This window comes from Lampris incognitus, chromosome 12, assembly GCF_029633865.1.
Source record: "Lampris incognitus isolate fLamInc1 chromosome 12, fLamInc1.hap2, whole genome shotgun sequence".
In the NCBI taxonomy this organism is placed as follows: Eukaryota; Metazoa; Chordata; class Actinopteri; order Lampriformes; family Lampridae; genus Lampris; species Lampris incognitus.
The window spans coordinates 34,873,161-34,881,427 of record NC_079222.1 but is presented as its reverse complement, the minus strand read 5'-3'; the positions used below and the strand labels follow the sequence as shown (position 1 = coordinate 34,881,427).

Below are 8,267 nucleotides of genomic sequence, written 5' to 3'. Positions count from 1 at the left end.
GTTTAATTGACCCCACAATTGTGATGCTCCAGAAACTCAATCTGCTCAAAGAAGTGCCCATCCAACCAATCCAACTTGTGGGAGCTGCTTCTGGAAGCGTGGGGTGCAATTTCTCCAGATTACCTCAACAAATTAACAGCTAGAATGCCAAAGGTCTGCAATGCTGTAATTGCTGCAAATGGAGGATTCTTTGACGAAAGCAAAGTTTGATGTAAAAAAAATCTAATTTCAAATACAAATCCTTATTTCTAACCTTGTCAATGTGTTGACTCTATTTTCTATTCATTTCACAACATATGGTGGTGAATAAGTGTGACTTTTCATGGAAAACACGAAATTGTTTGGGTGATCCCAAACTTTTGAACGGTAGTGTATATATATTTTTTTTTTCGTAATGTGTGTGTGTGTGGTGTTAGTGTGTGTGTGTGTGTTAGTTAGTGCAGATAGCGGGACCGAAAACTAAAGCACTTATGATCCTAATTCTTTTTGGAGGTGGTAGGTATTGTCTCAGAGAGTAAGGGAAAAATTCCAGAAAATTAAAATTATGCATAATTATGCATGAATGTGCAAAATATGCATTTTTCTAAAAATGGCTAAAATGATTCTGAGCATCTTTGATTTTTTCACCTATATGACATTTTTTTTCTGGGACTTAGAAATGTTTTGGCATTATGCAAAATAAATGCATTTTTGCAAAAATGCACTTATGATCCTAATTTTTTTGGAGGTGGTAGGTATTGTTCTAGAGAGGACCAGAAAAATAGCAGAAAATTAAAATAATTATAATGATTGTGCATAATTTTGCAAAATATGCATTTTCTAAAAAGGGCTAAAAAACCACTTTTCTCGGCATTTCAGAGGATTCTGAGCATTTGGGGGGGGAGTTGGAGTGGGGGGGGGGGTTTAGGGGCAGGGGGAAGGCGGTTAGCTGGCAGGATGAAGAGGAGGGAGATTTAGACGGGTGGATAACCAGACCGCTACATTGTAGCGGGGTTCTTGTAGTATATATATATATATATATATATATATATATTATATATATTATATATATATATACACACACACACACACATACATATATATGTGTGTGTATGTATATATATACATATATATAATACAATGTGTGTGTTAAAAGTACATATAAGTAAAATATATACTTACACGTATATATTGTATTTTATACATATTTCATTTGAATTGTGCATAAGAGAGTATGTGATATCTTGACATCTGGGGTAACTAAAATTAATTTTTATAAAGGGAAACTCAACATACATGTACTGTAGAGGTTGTGCCACCCTAATGTGTAATTAGCTGTGCGTGTAGGTAATTACAAATTCGGGTAATTTTTTTTTCATGTACAGCCAGGGGAGTGCGGTACAGTGTGGCCGCTGTCATGCGTGGGCTAAGGTCGATGTTGAAAGAGTTGCATGGACTCTGAACATTAAAGTCATCATTTGGCATCAGTCGGTTTTCGGGTTTTGAGTCACGCCACGACTCATTTTCCGTGGTGGTTAGTTCACAGAAAGGAAATCTATTTATAACAATTATCACACGGATACAGACTCACAAGCAGCCCATATACGCCACGTGGTGTTCTCCTCCTTCTCCTTCTTCTTCTTTTTTAACCTCATTTTATCTTCGCCTTGTTTCATTCGTGATATCATAATCGGGCAATCGTCACGACTGCCACCTCAGTAAGTAGCATGAGGAAACAAAAAGTCATCATGGAGAAGTGGTGAGATTTGTTTCCCTCTGCACAGATTCTTCTTTCTTTTCTTTTCTTATTTTTTTGAAGAGCTGAGCCACTAGATTTTGTTTTTGGCCCCCCGCCCACAGGTGGTGATGGAGAGGTGAGGAGGCTGCATGTGCTGGTGAGCAGGCATTTGACTGTCTTCCATCTTCTAAGGTACACAACGGCTCTGAAGATTTAATATGTGTGTGTGAGTGTGTGTGTGTATATGCATATATATATATATATATATATATATTCAGAAAGTATTGGCAACCTTGTAATTTCTCTTTATTTCTCACTTTCAGGCAGTAAATTTCTGTCAAACCCGGAAAAAAAGAAAACACGTTATGGAGCTGACTTTGATTTACAACGGGGAAAAGCTATATTTCCGGAGCAAGTCATCCTTACATTTTACTCTTTGCCTTGGTAAGTCATGTGTATTCGGTTTATGTTCCCCTGTAGCAACTCATTTGAATTTCTATGATAGGACCGTTAGAACAGAATTAGTTTAACTGCTACGTTATCGTCAGTTAAGCGAAATATCTACTCGGGGGTTTATGGATGTAAAGGGTAAAGGACGGTGTTCAAAATCAGTGATGAATCGTGGATTTTTGCACTGTACCAATGTCATGTTTTACATTGCTCATATTCAAGGTATTATTATTGCTCACTGCGCCCCGATCTCCTTAATTTCTCAAGCATCTTCAGGTAGGTTTATTTTATTTACTTTATTTTAGGTACTTTATTTTAATTTTTTTAACTTTTGTTAATTTTTTGATTTTTTTTTGTTTTGTTTTTGTTAATTCAAACTAAAAATAAATGAATAAACAAAATTTAGTTCACAACTTTTAATCTAAATTTCTATCATGTTTCAGAAAAATGCCTGGCTATCATTTCAAGATATGAACACTGTGGGTCCTACGAAGGTATAGGTCCTCTGTAATGAAAATGAATTGTCATCCAGCAGTGAATTCACAAATCTAACCAGAATTAAACTACATGGCCAAAAGTATGTTGACACCTGAACATCACACCCATACGTGCTTGTTGAACATCTCAGTCGAAAACGATGGACATTAATAAGGTGTTGCCCCCCCCCCCCCCTTTGCTGCTTCAATAGCCTCCACTCTTCTGGGAAGGCGGTTCCACTAGATTTTGGAACATGGCTGTGGGGCTTCACTCCCATTTAGCCATAAGAGCATTAGTGAGGTCAGGCACTGATGTTGGAGAGAAGGTCTGGCTTACAGTCGGTGTTCCAGTTCACCACAAAGGCGTTGGATGGGGTTGAGGTCAGAGCTCTGTGCAGGCCATCAAGTTCTTCAACACCGGACTCTGCAAACTACATCTTTATGGACCTCGCTTTGTGCATGGGGACATTATCATGTTGCAATAGGGAAGGGCCTTCCCCAAAATGTTGCCACAGAGTTGGAAGCACATGCTATAGAATGTCATTGTATGTTGTAACATTAAGATTCCCCTTCACTGGCAGTAAGGGGCCTAGCTCAAACCATGAAAAATAGTCCCAGACCATTATTACTCCTCCACCAAACTTTACAGTTGGGACTATGCATTCGGGCAGGTAGCATTCTCCTTGCATCTGCCAAATCCAGATTGGTCTGTTAAGACTGCCAGGTAGTGAAGCGTGATTCATCACTCCAGAGAACGCATTTCCACTGCTCCAGAGTCCAATGGTGGTGTGTTTTACACCACTCCAGCCAATGCTTGGGCTTGAGCATGGTGATCTCAGGCTTGTGTGTTGCTGTTCGGCCATGGAGACCCATTTCATGAAGCTCATGAAGCTTGTGCTGATGTTGTTTTCAGAGGTACTTTGAGACTCAGTAGTGAGTGTTGCAACCGAGGAGGGATGATTAATTTTACATGCTGCAGTCCCATTCTGCGAGTTTGCGTGGTTTACCGGATTACGGGTGAGCTATTTCCGTGTCACAAAAACAGATTTACAGCTGACTGGGAAAGCTCTAGAAGGGAAGAAATTTGACCACCTGACTTGTTGGAAAGGTGGCGTCCTATGACGCTGACATGTTGAAAGCCACTGACATCTTCAGTATGACCCATTCCACTGCCATTGTTTGTCTATGGAGATTGCACGGCTGTATACTTTATTTTATGTACCTGTTAGAAACGGGTTTGGCTGAAATAGCCAACAAACTAATTAGTAGGTGTGTCCACATACTTTTGTCCATGTAGTATAGAACTCAGATTTCAGCCATCTAAAATTTGCTCTAGTTGATTTTTAAATAGATTCTAAGATTTTATTAATAACTTTTAAAGTTATAATGGTTGTGCCCAAGCATACATAACTGACCCTTAGCACTTACTTAGAAAAGTCAATAGACTAAGCCTGTTGGATATCCTGAGGTCTAAATTCAATGAAAGGCCGTCAGGCAGTCTGAAATGACCTACCTACTAAATAATTCCTTATTAGCAATTTTCTCCCATTTGTATATTTTTATGTGAATAATATTTAATTGTATTGTTTAAATGTATTGCTAGTGTGTCTTTTGTCTTATTGCATATATTTAATTCAGGGATGAAATATATTTTTCATAGCGCTAGTAACGTCTCAACTGAATGCACGATTAAACCTTAAAGAAATGCCCTTTTGAGCATCTAAACTTTACTGAATGATGGCTGTTGGCAGAGTTTCTCGAGTAATGCTGCTATTACTACTACTACTTTCGGCTGCTCCCGTTCGGGGTCGCCACAGCAGATCACCCATTTCCATCTCTTCCTGTACTTTGCATCCTCCTCTGTCACACCAGCCACCTGCATGTCCTCCCTCACCACATCCATAAACCTCCTCTTTGGCCTTCCTCTTTTCCTCTTCCCGCTCCATATTCAGCATCCTTCTCCCAATATACCCAGCATCTCTCCTCCACACATGTCCAAACTACATATGTCCTCTTGCTTTGTCTCCAAACTGTCCAATCTGAGCTGTCCCTCTAACATACTCATTCCTAATCCTGTCCTTCTTTGTCACTCCCAACGAAAATCTTAGCATCTTCAACTCTGCCACCTCCAGCTCCACCTCCTGTTTTTTCGTCAGTGCCACTGTCTCCAAACCATATAACATAGCTGGTCTCACAACCATCTTGTAAACCTTCCCTTTAAATCTTATTGGCACCTTTCTGTTGCAAACCGCTCCTGACACGCTTCTCCACCCACACCACCCTGCCTGCACTCTAATCTTTGCCTCTCTTCTTCATCTCTGTGTTTCTTTAAACAGTTGACCCCAAGTATTTAAACTCATGCACCATCGTCAACTCTACTTCTTGAAACCTCACCATTCCACTGCCCTCCCTCTCATTCAAGCATATGTATTCTGTCTTGCTCTCACTCCTCTTCTCTCCGGTTCATACCTCCACCTCTCCAGGCTATCCTCAACCTGCACCCTACTCTCGCTATAGATCACAATGTCATTTGTGAACATCGTCCACAGAGACTCCTGCCTGATCTCCTCCATCAACCTGTCCAACACCATTGCAAACAAGAAAGGGCTCAGAGCCGATCCTTGATGTAATCCCACCTCTGCCTTGAATCCATCTGTCATTCCTACTGCACACCACTCCTACATACTTCTCTGCCACTCCTGACTTCCTCATACAGTACCACACCTCCTCTCTCGGCACCCTGTCGTATGCTTTCTCTAAATCCACAAAAACACAATGTAACTCCTTCTGGCCTTCTCTATACTTCTCCATTAACATTCTCAAAGCAAACATCACATCTGTGGTGCTCTTTCCTGGAATGAAACCATACTGCTGCTCGCTAAGCATCGCCTCTCCTCTTAACTTAGCTTCTATTACTCTTTCCCATATCTTCATGCTGTGGCTGATCAACTTTATACCTCTGTAATTGCTACAGTTCTGCACATCGCCCTTGTTCTTGAAAATCAGTACCAGTATGCTTCTTCTTCACTCCTCAGGCATCCTCTCACTTTCCAAATTGTGTTAAACAATCTCATTAAAAACTCCACTGCCATCTCTCCTAAACATCTCCATGCCTCCACAGGTATGTCATCAGGACCAACTGCCTTTCCACTATTCAACCTCTTCATAGCTGCCCTCACTTCCTCCCTGCTAATCCACCACACTTCCATATTCAATATCCACACTTCATCCAACCTTCTCTCTCTCGCTCTCATTTTTTTTTATTCATCAGCCCCTCAACGTACTCCTTCCACCTTCTCAACACACTCTACTCACTTTTCAGCACATTTCTAACTCTATCCTTCATCGCCCTTACCTGCTGCACATCCTTCCCAGCTTGATCCCTCTGTCTAGCCAATCGGTACAAGTCCTTTTCTCCTTCCTTAGTGTCCAACCTCTCATACAACTCACCATATGCCTTTTCCTTTGCCTTCGCCACCTCTGTCTTCGCTTTACGCCTCATCTCCTTACACTCCTGTCTACTTTCTTCATCTCTACCAAAGAGTATCCTTGTCTTCCTTCCTCTGTCCAGATGACAGCTGCTGTCATCGGGACAGTTATGTTATTTAGCTCTGTTTTCCCCTGTCACCACCTTGCAGTCTCAAATCCCTTTCAGATCGCGCCTCCTACATAAGATATAGTCCACCTTGTGCACTTTCCTCCACTCGCATATGTCACCCTGTGTTCCTCCCTATTCTTGAAATACGTATTCACCACAGCCATTTCTATCCTTTTCGCAAAATCCCTACCACCTGTCCTTCCACATTCCTCTCCTACCTATTCCTTTCATATACCTGCCCATCGTCTCCTCATCACCTCAGTTCCATTCACCAACATGCCCATTGAAGTCCACTCTAATCACCACTCTCTCTCCCTAGGGTACACTCTCCACCACTTCATCCAACTCACTTCTTTCTCTTCCATCTCACACCCAACTTGTGGGGCATATGTGCTGATAACATTCATCATCACATCTTCGATTTCCAGCGTCATACTCATCACTCTGTTCGACATGGTCTTCACCTCGAACACATTCCTGACATACTCTTCCATCAGAATTACCCCTACCCCATTTTGCCTCCCATCTGCACCATGCTAGAAGAGTTTGAAACTTCTCCAATGCTTCCGGCCTTATTACCCTTCCACCTGCTCTCTTGCACAAACAGCATATATACCTTCCTTGTCTCCATTATATAAGCCAGTTCTCTTTCTTTGTCATTCATAGTGCCAACAGTCAAAGTTCCGACTCTTACCTCCGCACTCCTACCCTTCCGCCTCTTCCGCTGCCTCAGGACATGCCTTCACCCTCTCCTTCTCCTTTGCCCAACAGTAGCATAATTTCTACGAGCATCCTGCTAGCCAACAGTACAAGTGGTGGTCGTTGGTAACCTGGGCCTCGACCGATCCAGTATGAAAATCTGATTTATGAGCCATATATTTGATTTGGCAAAGGTTTAACACCGGATGCCCTCCCTCCCAAGCCCTCCCCATTTATCCGGGCTTGGGACCGGCACTAAGAATGGACTGGCTTGTGCATCCTCAGTGGCTGCGTTGCTGTTGGTAGAGTCTGATTTGACACAACTGCATTTCTTATCTGCTGAATGAGCCGTTTAAAGCCAGCAGCCAGCTATCCTTATCCCAGTTAGCATATTAGTTTAGTGAGTGTTTGTTCGTGGATTATATTTTGATATAGTCTCTTTCATAATCTGCGCTGTAGGCCATACCAATTCAGTACTCTGCCATGAAAAACGCTGTATGAATATTTTTTTTATCATCGATTATTATCAATTTGTCATAGTAGAGATCAGATCTCTTAAGAGAGATGAGACTTGAAAAAGAAAGAGCAGGAACTATTCTGAGAAAAATAATTGTTGTGGCAGTGTATTTATTCTTAAAAAATAGTTTTTGCATTTCAGGTGGAGTTCACGATTTGCACTGTTTTGGCAGACTTAAATTAACTAATAAGGTAAAAGAATGGGAATGTGTGTGGCAACCTGGAAACCATACAATGAAAAAGTCATACACACTGATCATCACACAAGAAAGGTAAGCAAATTAAGAGGGTTGGTGAACGATATCGGATTGATATTTCCATTTTGTCCTGACAAGACCAGAAGTATATAAAAGTGGTGATAAACAGCCCACTTGTTCTTGTTTGCAATGGTGATGGACAGGTTGACAGACGAGGTCAGCCAGGACTCTCCGTGGACTATGATGTTTGCAAATGTATGATGTTTGATCTGTAGCGAGAGCAGGTTGCAGGTGGAGGAGAGGCTGGAGAGGTGGAGGTATGCACTGGAGAGAAGAGGAATGAAAGTCAGTAGAAGCAAGACGAATACATGTGCGTGAATGAGAGGGAGGACAGTAGAATGGTGAGGATGCAAGGAGTACAAGTGTCGAAGGCGTATGAGTTTAAAGACTTGGGGTCAACTGTACAAAGTATCTGGGAGTGCGGGAGAGAGGTGAACAAGAGAGTGCAGGCAGGGTAGAATCGGTGGAGAAGAGTGTCAGGAGTGATTTGTGACAGAAGGGTACCAGCAAGACTTAAAGTGAAGGTCTACAAAATGGTTGTGAGACCAGCTAGG

The 8,267-nt window shown here is 41.7% G+C and overlaps 1 long non-coding RNA gene across 1 annotated transcript; it reads left to right on the top strand.

Moving 5' to 3' along the window:
• Positions 1–2,405: 2,405 nt before the first annotated feature.
• LOC130121459 (uncharacterized) lies at positions 2,406–7,719 on the top strand. Its single transcript, XR_008811070.1, has 3 exons — positions 2,406–2,443; positions 2,611–2,661; positions 7,599–7,719. It is a non-coding gene; the product is annotated as an uncharacterized LOC130121459 (long non-coding RNA).
• Positions 7,720–8,267: the final 548 nt, after the last annotated feature.